This window comes from Arachis hypogaea, chromosome 20 (assembly GCF_003086295.3).
Source record: "Arachis hypogaea cultivar Tifrunner chromosome 20, arahy.Tifrunner.gnm2.J5K5, whole genome shotgun sequence".
Classification (NCBI taxonomy): domain Eukaryota; kingdom Viridiplantae; phylum Streptophyta; class Magnoliopsida; order Fabales; family Fabaceae; genus Arachis; species Arachis hypogaea.
In genome coordinates this window covers 119,241,602-119,260,216 of record NC_092055.1, presented here as the reverse complement: position 1 = coordinate 119,260,216, position 18,615 = coordinate 119,241,602, and the positions used below count along the sequence as shown (strand labels likewise).

Here is an 18,615-nt window from a genome sequence, read left to right as displayed (position 1 = left end):
TTGTCCCTGATAGGATTAGGTAGAATCCTTAGGAATTGGTGTTTGCAAATCTTTGATAAAGATAGTGCAAATTCTACCATCGTTGTAGTGAAAACTGGAATAGGCCACATTGCACATGGTGGCTGAACCAGGATATATGACTGGATTATTTCTCTTCTTTGCTCTTTTTGTTTTGCTAGTTATAAGATAAAATGAAGTTGTCTCCTACTTAATCAACTTCACAAAAATTATAGCAACACAAAGTGTTAGTTTTTCATCATTGCTTTGTTCCTGATTCATTCGGTGAGTGACAAAATAAATTTGTCACCTGCATAAGTAATGTTGCAGATTCTACAGTAACTCTATTTTAAATCCTAGTTTAAAATTTAGAAGTGTACAAAATTAAAAGATATAGATTCAACTTTCTCTTATCGAAGATATTGAGAATCTTTATATTTAAATTAATTAAATTAAATAATTAATATAATTAATTAATTATAATTGTTTGATTTAATAAAATAAGTTAAATGAATAAAAATATCTTATAAATATGTCATATAAAAATTATAATATTTTTAAAAATTATTAATTAAAATACATAAAAAATTAACTTAAACTAAAATAAAATAAATTCATTTATTCTATTCAAATCAAATAGTTAATATAATTGATTTTTTGTCAATCAAATAAAATAAATAATTAATTATAAAATTTTTAAAAATTATTAATCAAAATTTATAAGATAAAAAATTTAATGTAAATTAAAACAAAATTAATTTATTTGTTTCAGTAAAATCAAATAATTAATATTATTGATTGGTATAGTGAATATGGTTAAACAAAATATTAAATGAATTAAATAAAATAAATTAAAAAAACTTTTAAAAATATACCATGTTAGTTATACTATTAATTGAAAAAATTCAATTTTAATAATATATAATAGATTAAGGTTGTCAATGTATATTTCTTTCGAAAAATTTTAATATATGAAAATGATATTGTTAATATATGTTCTTCTAAGAAAAAAGATCAATAATATTTTAAACAAAATTTTAAAGATGTACAACATCAGAATATCCAATATTTCGATAACAAATATGATTTTCCGATGTTGTATATATCTTTAATGATTCATCTCCCCAAACCACATAAATAATCATTCAGAGGTGATTTTAAATATTGGAGATTTTATGTCCCTTCTCTCGCTTACTTTTATTTTTCAATTTTATTCTCGTTAATTTATTTTGAAGAGTATTAGGAACTAATATTTTTAATTAAAAAATTAGTTAATATTGACACAAATTCAAAGTGAATAAAAAATATATTAGTCTATATATTGTATAATGCAATTAAGTTCTATATACTTAATCAATAATGCTCTATATCATTATAAAAAATGCATTCAAGTTATCCAAGCAATTTGGGTCAGACGCGCCTCCCCTCTTACTCATTTGTCATACACGCGCTACATATAACTTGCTACAACCTAAAACTTTGTTTAACGTAAATCTTCTGCTGCAACCTAAACCTTCTTCTTCTTCTTCTTCTTCTTCTTCTTCTTCTTCTTCTTCTTCTTCTTCTTCTTCTTCTTCTTCTCTGCTCGCGTTCTTCTTTATTGATCTGCATTGCCTTCAACGTAATAAACTTCGCCGTTCTCCTCTGGCCGCGCTCATCTTCTCATTTTCTTCTTTCGATCTACTTACATTGCATTTATCTTCTTCCTATTCTTCTTTGTTTTCTTCTTCGATCTGCACTTTTGAATCGAAACAATGAATGATTCAACTTCAAATCAGTTGAATGAGAGAGAATTGGATTATTCTTCTGAAACGAATCAATTAGACGAGGTTTGGATTATTCAATTTTGAATCGAATTGAATGGAATGCAATTGCTAACTTGAATTGAATTGTATTGAATGGACACAAGTGTTCTGAATCTGAATTGAATTCAATTGATTTGATAATCTCTAAATTGTAGATAGATGTGTTTCAAATTTGATTTTATATAATGGATTATGTTTCGTTCATTCAGTACTATACAATTGTCTCACCATGAGTACGTGTTCGGTTCATTATGCAGAAAGATGTTTGAATTTGATTTTATATAATGGATTATGTTTTGTTCATTCAGTACTATACAATTGTTTCGTTCATTCAGTACTATACAATTGTTTCACCATGAGTACGTGTTCAGTTTATTCTGCAGAAAGTTGTTTGAATTTGAATTTATATAATGGATAATGTTCCATTCATCTAGTTCCATACTATTGTTTCACCATAATAACATGTTCGGTTCATCCTGCAGACCAGGTGTGTTGTGGATGAACAATTTGTCCCAAAGGTGGAGATGATTTTCAAGACACTAGAAAAGCCAGAAAGTTCTACAAATATTATTCCAAACTTGCCAATTTTTCTACCAAAATAAGAAACACGACTCAGAAGGGAGACGAGGTTAAGAATCAACTAATCGTATGCAGCAGAGAGGGGAGATGAAAATCCAAGATATCTCCAACTCTGAAGACAAACCCCTCAGTCGGCATAAACTGTCCAGCCAGGATCTACGTACATATAATGAAGGACGTCGGTCTCTGAATAATTTCCAAAGTTGTTCTGAATTACTCACACCACTGCTGTCCAGACCGTGCAGAGATGCTCAAACAACATAGGGAGCTAAGCATGTTCGTGCGTCGAACCATCGAAACCAACGAGGAAGCCAAAATCAGACCAAGCAAAACTTATCAATCGTTTGTAGCAACAGCCGGTAGTCACCGAAAACTCAGTTTTATAAAAAAAGACGTGAGGAATTACATCACAAGGAAAGTACGGAATGTTTCCGAACAAGACGATGCCAAAGAATTGGGAAGCACCTACTAAGAATGAAAAAGAAGAACCAAAATTTATTTTTTGAGCTCAATCTCGAAGGCGATCACTCCATCAAACATGCATTCTGAGCCGACGCAAGAAGCAAGGCTGCATGCGAGTATTTCGGAAACGTGGTTTCATTCGACACTACCTACAACACAAACAGGTATTTGGTTCACCCAAATTCAGTCTTTATGTTCACCAAATCCACACATTTCGGTTCATCACATTGTGAGAGTGTTGATTTATGCAGGTACAATCTGGTTTTTTGTTCTTTTGTGGGCGTGAATCACCACGGTTAGTCGACACTTCTCGGATGCACGCTGATGAAAAACGAGGACATCCAATCATCAAATGGCTATTCGAGTGTTGGCTCCGTTGCATGGGAGGGAAGGCACCAAAAGGCATTCTCACCGACTAATGCGCATCGATACAAAGGGCCATCGAGATGTGCATGCCAACAACAATTTACCGCTGGTGCATCTGGCACATCATGAAGAAAATTCCAAACAAACTAAATGACTACAAATGACATGAAGAAATCGAACAAGAGACTAGCTACGTCGTTTGGTCACAAAAGACGCATTCGACAGAAATTGGAATGATTTTCTCACAAAGTACGGCCTCGGAGGCAACAAGTGGATCTCAGGTAACCGAGGTTTTAACTCAAATTATTTTCATGCCTTTATCTTTTGGGTCAAAACATGCACAGATTTCGGTTTAGTGCAGCTCATTAGTTTGGTTCATTCTGCAGAGCTGTACGAGGAACGCCATATATGGATTTTAGTTTACCTGGATCACCACTTCTGGGCCGGGATAAGAAGCATACAAAGAAGCGAGAGCATGGACGCATTATTCAATAAGTTCTTCACACGCAACAGCTCCCTAAGTTAATTTGTGAAGCAATACGACAATTGCCTAGCAAGTAGAGAGAAAAGAGAGAGAGAATTTGACACTGCAGATTTTCACACTGTGATACCGTGCGCAACAAAATTAGCAATAGAGGCGCAGTTTCAGCACGTGTATACCCACGAAAAGTTCAGGAAAGTTTAAGGACAATTCAGAGGAAAAGTGAACTGTATCACAAGATCAGTGCATTCCACCCTAGGTTTCACAACATACGAAGTCATAGAGCAGGTTTTCAACTCAACATTCAACAAATTTTTTGTCACCTACGATGTAGTATCACGAGAGGTAAAGTGCCAGTGCCTACTATTCGAGTCAAGGGGGCATACTGTGCCGCCATTTTTTGAGCGTCCTAAGCTTCGTGTGAGTGGATAACATGGCACCAAAATACATACTGGAATGCTGGAGCACGAACATAAAGAGGAGGCACACACACATCAAGAGTAGCGAAGACGAGCCTCTACTGGAGCTGAGAAGCAAGAGATTCAATGATTTGGTGTTTCAGTCGCACAATATATGCGAATTTGCATCCGAGTCTGAGGAGCTGACCGAAATTCTGCACCGGGCGTTTGATAATGTCATGGCCGAGATGCAAGAATATCAAGAGGGAAGCAAAGGAAAAAGTTCGTTATCCCACAAAGAAGCGACGTTGAGCGACGTGAACGACCTTCAAAGCTCGCCACGTGTCAGAACAACAGGCCGGTCCAAGAACAGACTTGGATCAAACTTGGAAAAAAAAAGATCTCAAACGCCACGAAGAAAAAGAAAAAGCCAGCTCTAAGCGAGGTAAAATTGATTTGCTTTTGATTAGGCAAACATTCATTTGTGCATTTTGCTAATATACGATTTATTTTCTCTTTTTGCAGCTGAATCTTTTAAACGGCGGACCGACAATTCAGTCAAGTTCTAGCTTTTATAATGCACCAGATATGAATTATCCCAAAGAGGATTATACGAGTTTCAGTTTTCATTAACATAAATTTTCTTTCATCTATGAGTAAATTTTAGTTCACTGAAGTTATAGGAGGTTTAATTTCTAACTGTTGTTAGTTTTTATTGCATAGTCACTTTTTTTGTTTTTTATATTAGCTTTTGTGAAATTCTTTATTAAATAGTCACTTTTTTATTTATTGAATAGTCAATTTATTGTGCTATGTCAGAGAGTTCAGGTGTTTCTGAAACTGAATACTGATATATACATTTTTTATTGATATATGCACTTTTTGTTCACTGTGTGTATTAATTTCTGCTCATTTGTTTATTTGGGGTCTGATTCCATTTATTGTGATCCTAGAACAAAACAGTAGCCAGACAGTTCCAACAAATATATACATCTTGAATCAGATATAAATATTAACATTAGATATATACATTAAGATTTACATTAATATTCAGATATATACATTGAAAGAAGCAGCGTTTGCTTTTTTAAACAAAATAGTGTTAATTACAACCAGTCAAATAAAGTATATCCTATTTACTACTATATATATATATCCCCAGATGTGAATTTACAAAAACGGCTGGAGAGGACAGCAGATGGCTTCGGGAGTCTTATTGCTTCAGATGCCCGAATCACTTGGTCTCTTATTTTGTTCAGTTTGTACAACAGAATATTTGGACCATATTCAAGCCTAAAAACATTAATATCTTCCTACATTTCAATTGAAAGAAATTATTTACATAAGAAATGATCCCAACTGAAATAAGAAATGAAAGAATTTTATTAATTTAGAAACTAACTTACTTGTGTCTAATCTTTATATTGATACCTCTTCCCGCTTTTGATCTTTCGAGGATCAATTGTTTCAAGCCATTTCATGATGTATATCGCATAATCATAGCTAAGCAAGAATTTAAGTAAAATACGATTAATAGTATACAAAATAAAACACATTTAAAATAGCACTATAAGAGAAAGATTTTTACCTTGTACGTTGACCATTCAGCTTGATATACTCTGCTTCTTCTCCATCTCCGTTCTCCATTAAAGGTTCTGACCCACCGTAAACCCTCATCTGGGAGACTATTAATCCCTGAAAGTGATAAAAACAGTGAATTAAAATTAGGTGAATCAAAATCAGCAACTCCACTAAATCGAACACCGACTTGAATAAAATATCATAAACATTGAATCAACAAGGGAAACATTTAAATAACTTACAACAAATTTGTTCAGTTTAATTCTCAAATAAGGTATTTCATTCTTCTTCTTGTTCAAAGGGTCAAGCACGTAGAATGACTTTTTTCGGACATCGGCAATCCACAACCACCAGTGCCCTCCATTGCAAATCAGCACAAACAGTTGAAATTTGGAAAAATGATAGAATATCTCAGTCCAAATGATAGCAAACGAGAGAATTATCAAAGAAGGTTTAGAAATCACGACTTACAAATAGATGCGATACAAGTTTTCTTTTGTCAATAAACTGGCGTGCATATCGATCGACATCGAACCGGTAGGCCTTCTTGGTCTTTAGATCAATGTAATCTTCACCATGGTTTTCCAACATAAACATCTGCAAAACAAATCTCAGTTAAATCACAAAAGAACCAGTAAAACACCATCCATGTGCTGAATAAAAGGACATAATTGAAGACACTAACAATCAAGTGAACGAAAATGACAAACTCCACTGAACCGAACACAATTCATATGTTAAATAAAACTTGATACACATTCAATCATCAAGAAAAATATTTTTGCATGCAAAAGGACATAACTGAAGACACTAACAATCAAGTGAACAAAAATGACCAACACTACTGAACCAAACGCAATTCATGTGCTGAATAAAACGTGATACATATTCAATCAGCATGGAATAAAAAATTTGGCTTACCACAATATCCATCGGCACACAATATATATCTTTCTCAAACCGGGGACATTTCATGTTGTTGAGAATCATGCAATGTGTATTGACCACCTACAGGAAGAAAATTTACGAGATATGCAGTATAAGAGTATTTAGAAAAATCATTAATGTTAACGCAATAGACAAAGAATTTACCGTGCTTTCCACATGTTCTCCGGGCATTAGAGACATGAAATGATGTCTAATCCCGTCGAAATTCGCTTGATGGTTCAAGATGAATAAGGGGTCATATTCATTGGTACTATCTTTGGTTTCTTTCACATGTGTCATCCAATAATAACACTTCTCCTTCAACTCTACCGTTATTTCTTTCTCTTTCCCTAGAGTTTTGTAAACTTCAGCAACTATGAAGCTCGGCTTGGCATTTGTTGCTTCAGCAAACTTCAATGCCGCCATTACCCCAGCATCTACAACCACCTCTATCAGGATTTCAAGATCTGACACTGATGATGAAAAATTATTGTATTACTACAATAACTCATTCGACAAGTATACCGAATTATCATTAAGTAACAACTCACAAGAGTGAGGTCGAATCCCACAGGGATTAATTGATTGAACAATTTTAGTTAGCAGGGTAATTTAGTTAAGCTGATCATAGATGAGTATTGGGTGCAGAAATTTAAATGACAGAATAGTAAATGACTTGAAACTAGAGGAAAGCTATAAAGTGCAGGAAATTAAATGGCATAAATGTAAAGAGCAGAAATCTAAATAAACTTAAATGTAAAGGGGAGTAGGTTGGTGAGCAGAATTTAAACAAAGCTATAAGGAAAGGGAAGAAAAGAATAGGGAGGATTCATTGGAGTTAGGAGATATTATATTCTCCGGATCAATCTCATATCATCTGTTCTTCAATCATGCAATTCCCTGACCCCTTGGCAATCATTAGTGGTTGAATCTCAATTCTTTGGTAATTCAAACTCTCTAATCTTGATCAATAGCCAATTTCTTGGTCTAATTGCTCATGAAGAGAGATGAAGCTTGTTCCCTGATTATACCACATATTCTCATGGATCCAAGCAATGGGTATATCTAGTGTCACAATTATCTTATCCGATGTGGAGCGCTCTGGCGTGCCACGCCCAGAATTTGGCGTGCCACGTTCCCTTCAATGCTTCCCATTCAGCCTCTGAAGAAATGAATTGGCGTGCCACGCCCAAGACTGGCGTTCCACGCCTTTGATGATTGATCAACTTGCCTTTTGTATGCTAAGGCTGGCGTGCCACGCTTGTACTTGGCATGCCATGCCCTCGAAGCGATCTATGATGCCTTTTTTTGGAAAGATGGCTTGGCGTGCTATGCCACTGCTCGGCATGCCACGCCCTTAGTGCTGGGCCAGAATTTCTTCCTGCTTGATGAGCCTGACGTGCCACGCCCCTTCTAGGCGTGTCACACCCTTGATAGTGCCCCAAATACTTCCCCTGGATAAGTAGCCTGGCGTGCCACGCCCCTTGTATCTCATTGAGCACCTCTTTCTGAAGATTGGACCAGGCGTGCCACGCCTTCGAGAACGCCCATGTTGTTGCACCAGTCTTCACTCTTTGGAATTTGTGCCTGGCGTGCCACGCCTATGCTCAGCGTGCCATGCCCTTTGTATTGCCTCTATCACCTTTCTCTGGAGAACATAACTGGCGTGCCACGCCCCTTATGTTGTGCTGATCACCCTTTCTGGAAGGTAGTATTGGCGTGCCACGCCCATAGTAAAACTTGATTAAACATCTCTGCAGTGTAGAACTGGCGTGCCACGCCCAGGGTAGCCGTGCCACGCCCCTTGTCAGACTTGAGCATTCCTCCTTTGGAAACTAGAGCTGGCGTGCCACGCCCATTGTAAGATGTTGGGAAGCCTTCTCTTGAGACAAAGCCTGGTGTGCCACGCCCTTAGTAAAACTTGAGCAACCTTCTCTGGTGGTTAGGCCTAGCGTGCCACGCCCTTAGTAAAACTTGAGCAACCTTCTCTGGGGGCTAGGTCTGGCATGCCACGCCCAGGGTTGGCGTGTCACGCCCTTAGTGAGACTTGGTGTGGCACGCCCAGTCCTTTTTGCTTGCTTTCTTCTTCTTTTGCTACTCTTTTCTCCTGAAATGCATACAAGAACCAATTTCAAAGTAATATTCTACTAATTCATGATATAGCTCTTAATAATGCATTGAATCAGTGAGAGTTTATCAATTCTATGGTCTTTTATGATGAGAAAATAGGTAGATGATGCAAGTTATCACAACACCAAACTTAAATTTTGCTTGTCCTCAAGCAAATTAGAGTTATATGTGTATTGTTCCAAACTTTTGAGACTTAACCCTTATGAGAATGCAACTGAAAATCAGAGATAAAGATTAAGTATATAACAATGCATGAACTTTGTTGTTTGGTTTCTTATCAAACTGAAACCTTTAGATTTTTGAAGATCTCCTTTAAGTACTGCTTCTAGAGCTCTCTTTATAGATTTTCACCTTGAAGTAGTAGAGACATTGTTTTCTTTTTGTTGTTTTTCTTCTTTTCTTTCGTTGACCACGACTCTAAATGTTTTGTCTCAAGATGACCCTTTAAGGTAAGCTTTCAATTAGCACTCCCAAATCAATTGGTTTTAGGGTACTAGGTGTTGAAACACCCCTAGGAATTTACTTGCTCGTGTCTCTTTTCTTGACACAGCTTCACCACAAGCATCTACTAGGATTTTGACTCTTTGAGCCCACTGTTTCTTTCTTTTGTTCTTAGTAGTTGATACTCAGAGCCTTGGGTCATTCTTACTACTTCTTGGATATTGATTTTCGAGAGTCATCCTTGGTATCTACTTCTTTGTCCCCTATGTCTAACTATTTCATTCTGAATGACTCACTTCCAAACTTCATTTTATGATTTCATACTTATTCCCTATATCTTTTTCTTAGTTAAATCTACTTGGGTTATAGTTCCTTTCTTTCCTTTTGTGACCAATGCATCATTAACTTCTTTTGATTAGCAAGCTAAATTCATTGGTATTGAAATGGTAACAAGCAACATTTTCTTTCTTCTAAAAAAAATTAGCAACTTAGAGACATATGCTAAAAATAAAAAACAGACATATCAAAAGAAACTACTTATGTAAACTAAATTTTTCCTAATGGAATTCAACCACCTTTTTGCTGTAGCTCATGGCATTTTTGCTTTTCCCTTTGATGCAGCATCCTTGGAACTGTTGCCACTAGCTCTCCTTGAAGACTCTTCTTGTCCTTGGGCTCCTTGTGGCTTCCAATAGCCAAGCCTCCTCATGAATTGCCTTTCTTCTTCCTTGTATTTTTCCAGGATTTCTTCTTGGCGGGCACTCAATGCCTCTATTCCTTGCTCAAAGATTGGAGTGTTTGGCTTCAAGGTAGCTATTGTATTGCACAAGTAGTTCAACTTTGCTTGTGTATTGACATCATACTGTCTCCTCTGGATATTTCTGGATTCATAAAGTGCTCTAAATTCAGAAAGGTTCCTTTGTTGCACCATTTGTTGCTCCCAAATTTTGTTGAGACTTCCTTGTATTTGATCCCAGTTAAAATTCTTTTGCTGCTCCATGACTAGACTCACATCTCCCTGTAGTTGGTTGATATTTTCTTCCATCTGTTCCCATTGCCCTTGCTGCTCCATGATTTGGTGTAATTTTCCTTGCATCTGGTTGATATTCCCTTGCATCTTCTCCCAATTGAAGTTCTCTTGAGTTGGTGCTTGGGCTCTTAGCTCTTGTTGCTCTTGTGGTTGCTTTTTGTGGTGCTTGCACATGGTGTAAGGCCCAGAATCTTTGAAAAGTCTTATTATGATCAAGTCTTAAATCCTACAATTATTTATAGCCTTGATTTCAGAGATTATTTTATTAAAGATAATTAAGGCAAGTTTTGATTTATTGGATTTGAGATAAGTTATGATTATTATCCAATTTTATAATTATTGGATTATTTTCTATATTTAAAGTATAAGGTTGATAGTTATGAAATAATAAGGATTTTATAAGATTTGGATTAGATAAGTAATATTTAAATATTATTACTGCTATTTTGGAAAAATAAAGAAATTAAGTATATTATTTCTAATTTTTGGATTTGGGCATTTTATTGAAAATAATTTGTGAAATTGATGAGCAAATAGTATTTTCTATATACAACTAGTGTTGGATTTAATTTGAGTTTCAATTATTATATTATACCAAATTTTATTTGAAATTACTAAATTACCCCTAAACCTAATTTTGCCTAAACCCTAACCTAGCTACCCTTTCCCCCCTGAGCCCAGCAGCCATAGCACGCACAGTTTCCTTTTGTTCTTTCTTCATGAAAGAAAGGAGCAGAAGCAAAAGAAAAACGAAATAGAGGGGAGAAGAGGGAGGCGGCGCGGTGGGTGCCACTGCCACCGTCGCCGCCGTCGCTGACTGAGGGGAGGGGAGCTCTGAACGAGAAGAGAGAGCTCGCGAGACAGGGGGAGATGGACCTGCGCCTTGCCGTCGACCCACGTCTCGCCGCCACTGCCTCCATGTCTTCCAATAGCGCCACCATCGCCGCCGTGGATCGCGACCAGAGGGGAGCACGAGATCGAGAGAGAGTGAGGCGTGGAGACGGCGTCGCGCGGAGAGGGACTCGCCGCTGCCGTCGCGCACAGCCATGTGTCGTCACTGCCGTCTGAACAGTCGCCGTCGCCCTGGGGTGTAGTCCGCCGCTACCGCCAGTGGAGGTCACTGCTGTGGAATGGAGGTGAGAGAGGGAAGCAAGATGAATCCTCTCCGTTTCTGGTGCTCTGGTTCACCGCCACTACCGCCGGAATCCTTGGCCGCCGCTCCTACCGTTGCTCCATTTGGGTTCTGGGTGAGTGCGCCGCCTTTGCCCTTGGAAGCCGCTGCTTGGGTCAGGATGCTATGGTGGTTGCTGTCCTTGTCAGTAGCGGGAGAGGATGAGACGCGATGATGGTGGGTGGTTCCCAGCCCTTGTTGCCGTGCCGTCAAAATCTGCCGCCATGGCCGCCGGAGCTCCGGGCTGAGTTTCTGCCACTTGAGACCCTACTGCCACCGTGTTCCACTGCCGGTAAGTTCTTTGAGTTTGGTTTCTGTTCTGTTGGAATTCCGGAAAGGTTGTTAACGCCGCGTGGTTGTTACAGTTACCGTCACCGGTGTTTTTGCTCACGATTGTCACTTGGGGTTACTGACGGAGCCACTGCCGGGTTGATAGGGAGCTGCGGCTGCTTCGTTTTGTGATTTCAGTGAGTATTTTGATTTTTGAAAGCCCTGCGTTAGTGCTCTGTTCCGTGTAATAAAGTATTTGCGATGTTAATGGTTTTAGGAGTTAGAATCCGGTTTGCTTATGCCACTTGTAGCGATTTCTGCTTTCGAGAGAGCAAGCCGAGTCGGGTTCTGATTGTCGGTGATTTCGGGCAGAGCGAAAAGAGTTCAGTTGACACGCTTGGGTTAAGTTTTGCTTGCTGAGGTAGGGGCGCTTTCCAAAAACTATAGTTTATTATTGGAATTATTACATATGGGTACTGATGTGAGATATTGTGTATTTGGTGATTGTATCTGCCTTATGTATTATTTGATTGACTCGAATGACTATGGATGTTGGTTTGGCCGAATTGTTGTGTGGCTTGTGAAATGTAATGTCTGAAGTTGATTCTTTAAAGATTTGAAATGAGTTTAATCCGTTGAGGGTTGGTTTGAATTGAGTCAATTATTTTGATGATGTGGAAGATAGAATACTCTTGAAATTCAGCCTGTGTGGCTTTAATTGATTTGGTTTTGATAAACGATTTATTGCTGAACCGATTCTTTAAAGCTTTGGAAATGAGTTAAATCGGTTGATATTGAGTTGATTTTTGAAATGGCTTCCTTGAGATATGCCACTGAGGCGACTGTTGGATTTAGCTTGCTTTTGAATTGATTTCTGGTTTTGAGCTGTTGAAAAGGAATGAGAAATAGTTTAGTTGGGACCCGAACCGGGTGGCAAAAGTCCAAGTTTTAGGGGAGGTGCTGCCGAAATTTCTATAGAACCCGAGTCCTTATTTGAAATGTTAATTGAGGAATTTTGAGTTTAATGCCTTTCCTATCTATTTTGAGGATTGTGAAATTATGGCTTCTTTATTACCTTTACTTAGAACAATTAAGAAAGCAATGAAGTTATGCTTTGAAAGAATTATTGAAAAGAGAATCATGATTTATCCTTATTTTCCAAGAAGAACAGTATGTCTTTGGGTACAAGTCATTTGAAAGAGAATTTTGCTTTGAGGCTGTTTTAAAAGGTAAAACGGGTTTATGTTTTTCTCTATTAAACACAAAGATTGTCCCTTGGGAGAGTTTTCGTGATTTTAAAAGGAATGAGATTTCGATTGATGAGCCTCATTATTTTGACGTTTTAAATAAGATTCAAAGTATCTTTTGAACTCTAGTTTAACACAACAAAAATGATTCTCTTATCAGTTTGAAACGCTTCAGATTTAATTATGGAATTGAAGCCGGTTTTGTTTAAGTAAAGGAAATGGTTTTGAAAGAAGTAAAGGTTACGTGACTCGGTTTGGCTTAGATCCTATTTTCTTACTCAAATCAGAAAGCCAATGTTTTAATGATTTTAAATGATTTTGGCGAAATGAGATATGTTATTCTCCCCTAAAGACTTGGGACTCTGCCGAGAAACTTTGTTATAAAATCCCATTGTTGAATGGATGATTTTGAGTGTCTCCAAAAAGAATCTTTAACTTGCCATGGTTATGGAAGTTTGGAAAGAGGATGCCGAGAGTGGCATTATTTTCAAAGGGAAATTTACCTTGAGTAAAAGTGGCTTATGAGCCTAAAATGATTTGAGAAATGAGATCTTTAAAGCCAAGGCTGAAAAGAGTTGAAACTCGATTTCAAAGTGAAATGAATTGAGGAAATGATTTATGGCTTAAATGCCGACTTTATGAATTTAATGATGTTGAATGGTGGAAGTGCTGTTTTGTTGTGAGCCGGAATGGCTGTGTATGATTATACATATTGGTTGGTTTTGGATTGAACCGTGAGCCGGAATGGCTGTGTATGATATGAATATTGGCTGGTTCTGGACTGAACCGTGAGCCGGATGGCTGAGATGGATGTTGATCCATGGATGAGATTGAATGCATGTTTATGCTGAATCATTGATAAATGTGAATGTTGCACTTCCACTATCTGAGATACGAGTTTCCCTGGGTAGTAGCAGTGGCTAGCCACCACGTGCTCCAGGTCGAGACTTGATACTCTGTTGACCCTATGTCGTAAGTGTGGCCGGGCACTGTGAAAGGCCCGGATGAGCTCGCCTCCATAAATATTCACCAGTGATGGTGATGGATAAATATTCACCAGTAAGGGTGATGGATATGGATCATGATTATGATCAAGTTTATGATGAGTATAACTCGAGTTGGGGATGCACGACAGAGGGACAGTCCAATGGTTAGCTACCAGGACTTGTCGGGTTGGCTTTATAACCGACAGATGATATCATCAGCCACTAGGGACAGGCATGCATCATATGCATTTGTGTGACATTGGTTGGGTGTGCATATTATACTTGGTTTGCCTATGTGATTAATTGCTAACTGTTCTACTTGTAATAACTGTTTGTTTGTGCTTGAACTTCCTTCCTGTGTTTGCATCTGGGACTCTGTTGGATTGTGGTGATTGGTTGTTGGTTGGATTGTTTGGGCCTAGGGCCGTGGTTGAATTGAGATGGACCGATGGTTGGTGTCGGTATTGTGGTTATGGTTTGGAAATGCGTGAAAGGCTAATTTGGTTCAGCATAGATAAACCTTCTGAAATGCTTTTGAATATTGTTTAAATGAATAGTTTCTTCTTTCAGAAAAAGGATTTCAGATTTCTCTTTTATTGTAAACGGTTGTTTTTGAAAAGAGGCATAAGATGGTTATTAATCACTGGTACGGTTTATCTTCATGTATCCTATTACAGTAATTCCCAAAAACCCTCTACTGAGAACCCTTTCGAGGATGATGTTCTCACCCCCTACATTTTTCCCCTTTCAGGATATGGGCGCAGAAGTTACGAAGAGCTTATTTAATTGTTGTTGTGATGCTCTGTATTGTTTTAGTTATGGTTTATTGTACCCTCGCCTTGATCTTGATATAACCTGTAAGAGGGATATGAATTGTATTGGATTATGTTTGTAATATTACTTATATATATATGTATGTATATATGTGGATGTACTCTTTATGAGTTTTTGTAAGTTGTATGGTATTTATGGATGTACGTTATCGAACGAAAGTATTTTTGGGAGCGGTATTGCGGTTTAAAGTTTTAAACAGGCTCATATTTTTAGTATTAAATAAGATAAGTGTCGTCGTAATGTCCGACCTATCAGAGTCGCGCAGCCGGAAGCGTGAGCTTTGGTAGTTAGGGTGTTACACATGGGCTCTGTGTTCTCTTGTTCTCCATAGTGGATTAGGGGCCACTACCCTTTCCATCTTTTTGGCTATGATTGGGCAATTCACCTCCAATAATGTTTCATCTGCATTGGTCTCCACCCCAGCCTCATTGCACAAGCGTTGAATGATGCTAGGGAAGGCCAACCTTGTACTCTCCTTAGTGCTTGGGAGCACTCTGTGAATGTTGCTAGCAATTAATTCTCCCATATTCACGTTTTCCCCCTTCATGATGCTGTACACTAGCACTGCTCTCTCTATGGTTATTTCTGAGGTATTGGAGGTAGGATTGAGTGACCTCACAAAATCCAGCCATCCTCTTGCTTATGGGCACAAGTCTCTCCTTTTCAATTGATTAGGTCTTTCATCGTTGTCCTTGATCCATTCAGTGTTGATGACGCATATTTCATTTATGATGTCTTCAAAGCCAGGATCAATTTGCTTCACTCTTTCTTCATAGCTACGAGTGGTCTTGTACGCCTCACTCCTAGGGTTCTTTCCAGATTTGCAGGTTGTAATCAATGACTTTCTCTCTCACAAAGCTTTGATAGGTGAGTTGTTGGCCCAATGGTGCAGCAATGTTAGCATAGAACTCCCTTATTAGGCTCACCACCACTCTCTTTGGTGGATTGCATAGAACTGCCCATCCTCTGCTATTGATTTCAATGTTGATCTCCCTATGTTCATTCCTTCCCAACTGAAAATTCACATCTGGAATTATTTGCTTCTCAATTACCCACCCAAAGAATTGATTCGGATGGAAAAGTGAGAGAAATTTGCGTTCATTGTAGTTTGGTGCACTAAAAGTTGCTGACTCCTTTGTCTTGCTCTTCTTTAAGCTTCATGTTTTTGAATTCTTAGGTGGTGCCATTTGTGAGTGTTGCTTTGTGATGGTGAAAATAAAAGGGAAGAAAAAAAGAGGAGCAGGAAGAAAAAAGAGCAAAATGACTTTTGCTCACCAACACCAAATTTGAACCTTGTTTGTCCCAAACAAGAAGAGAAAAATGCTCGAAAGGGAAGAATGAGAAGTGTGTTGAAAAAGGGAGGAAGAGGTCTCTTTATAATGCTGGGAATGAAGGGGGTTCAGTTGGGGTGGGTCCCACTTGCGTGTATTTACAGTTTCCCAATGTGCATTTTGAATTGGCGTTTTGGCGCCCAGCGTGAGAAGAAGTGCCACTTTAAGGTGGCTTCACTTTCTGCTTCTTTCCAATGTGTACTTTACACCCTAGTTTTTGTGCCTTGATGAGAGAAGATGTATCATCCCTTAGATATTTTCCTGAAAAGTGCACAATTAGAATTTTTATTAATGACAAGGGGATAATTCATATTCCTATTATCTTTCTTGATTGGAATTTAAGTTTAGGTAGGACACCAAATTTAGTCTCTTAGCATCTTGTAACTGGCGCTTATGCGTTTCGATTGCTGAGAGCATCAAGCCAAATAGGAATAAAATTGAACAGGCGATGATCGTAAATTCGTAATTAAAATTCCAGAAATGCAAAGTGCACTTGCAAACTAATACTGGTTTAAAGTCGGTTTGGTAAGATAAAAATTAAGTACAACAACCGCTGAACAATAATCCACTCAATTGAGCTCGCAAAATTCTAAAGAACTGGTAACTTAACGTAAAGATATTAAGTCGGGCATAATCTTACTGAAGTTCTATTAAGATAAAATTAGGTTGTTCGTTCTATTAAGATAAAATTAAGTTGAACAACCGCTGAACAATAATAACCCAATGCTAAAAGATATATTGAATTCACGAAACTCCAAAGAAACTGGTAACTTCATTAACAATTCTAGCGGTAATGGTTTAACCAAGATAAAATCCTACTTCGAAGAAGGTTTAATCATTATTGTGAGGATCATCTTCCTTTATTCTTTTAATTTTATGCTATATTTATTTAATATTGAATTTTTGTGAATATCAACTGAAGTTTTTAATTAAAAATATCAAAATTTTTTATTTAAAATTACTGAACTACAAAGGAATATATATTCACATGGCGTTAATACATGAATTTATTCCAAGATTCTCAAAAACAAATCTTGCTCTTTTAAAAACTAAAAATAATGAATGATGAGGAAAAAATAAAATTTAACAATTTAATTTGTAAACATAAAGCTCTTGTAGCACCGCACTAAATCTTCGCATATGTAGCTGAAAGGGTTAGAAAAGGGGTAATAACTGAGGAGTTTTTAGTAGGGTCGGGAGAGTTAGTTAAGTCGGGATTATCACAGCTTAATTTAATTCACAGCTCAGCACAAAAATTTAGAACAATAAACAGTTATAGAAGTTCAAATTAACAAGCAATGAAAATCACAAATACACTCAAGCAATCACAAGCAATTCACAACACCGAATCAAATGTAAAACATGCAAACAGGGATGATGCATGCCTATTCCTATCGCAAGTAATGAGCTCATTTGTCGGTTTCGACCCGTATCCGACGCAATTCAACTCGCAAGTCGGATAAGGCATTCCAGCGACATAACTTCTGCAAGTTTTTACTTCTTGCAGGTGCTAATTCTCCAGCTGAAGCATATGACCCCTTCTCCTAGAAGCCATTCCATGTTTACAGGCGTCCTCGTACAATCACAAACAAAGCCCACGGCTTATTAAAATTTCAAAAAAAGTCTTAAATTTTATAACGAAATTTCGACAGCATCTCCATAAAACTCTGACTTTGTCACCCTTTTCGCGTCCTATCCAAACCATTTTTCAAATTCTTTCAAATCTCTTCTAATAAATCAAAACCATTTCTAATATCAAAAAAATTGATAAAAGTAAACCAATTAAAAATTCAACCGCTTTCAAAATCAAACCATTTTCATATCTCAAAGCATGTCATCAATTCATTTCATATTAAATTTCAATGTCATCATCAAATTTCACCAATTTCACTTGATTAATAACAACATTTTAGCTCCGAATTCATGAAAATAATTCGATTCTTAGCTGCACTTAAACTGACCGAACTCCAAACTAATCACAAATATCAATATATCACAAAAATTTAACATAAATTCAGTCAAATTCAGTTAATAATTAATCAAACGAACATTCACTTATTAAATTCACATTCAATTATTATAAAATTATCAAATCCTACATTCGTACAGAAATCACAACAACTGAAATTTTGAAGAAGCTTTTTGACCGAGCTGCTGAAGAAAAAAACGTCAGAAATTGTCTGTGCCTCCTAGAACTTCAATTGGCCGAACTCAAGGAGAAGGGAAGTTATGCCGTCGTCCATTTCTACCAAACAAAAGTAACATCAATGTGAAGAGAAAGAAGATACAAACACTTTTATCGGATTAGATTTTTTATTGGAGTTACAGATCTCAAGAAATCGAATGCCGAAGGTTTGTGGCTTCCATGGAGTTTCTCGTGCTTTCTCTCTTTTCCTTTCTTGGCCTCGGTCAAAATGAAGGGAAGGATGAGATTAAATGAGATTATATGTGTTGTAAGGGCATGTGTCACATTAGGAGACACATGTCATGTTCTTAAGCTACTGAGTTAGCGATTCAAGTTATAAATATCTTAAATGGATAATTATGAAAGTTAAATATATTAAAACACAAGTAATAAT

At 37.2% G+C, this 18,615-nt stretch overlaps 2 long non-coding RNA genes across 2 annotated transcripts; both read left to right on the top strand.

Annotated features, from left to right (window-relative positions):
* Positions 1-2,777: 2,777 nt before the first annotated feature.
* Positions 2,778-4,990, top strand: LOC112785813 (uncharacterized). Its single transcript, XR_011878946.1, has 4 exons — positions 2,778-3,007; positions 3,095-3,490; positions 3,596-4,533; positions 4,614-4,990. It is a non-coding gene; the product is annotated as an uncharacterized lncRNA (long non-coding RNA).
* A 5,754-nt stretch (positions 4,991-10,744) lies between these two features.
* On the top strand, positions 10,745-14,825 carry LOC112786810 (uncharacterized). Its single transcript, XR_003194334.3, has 3 exons — positions 10,745-11,660; positions 11,734-12,059; positions 14,623-14,825. It is a non-coding gene; the product is annotated as an uncharacterized lncRNA (long non-coding RNA).
* Positions 14,826-18,615: the final 3,790 nt, after the last annotated feature.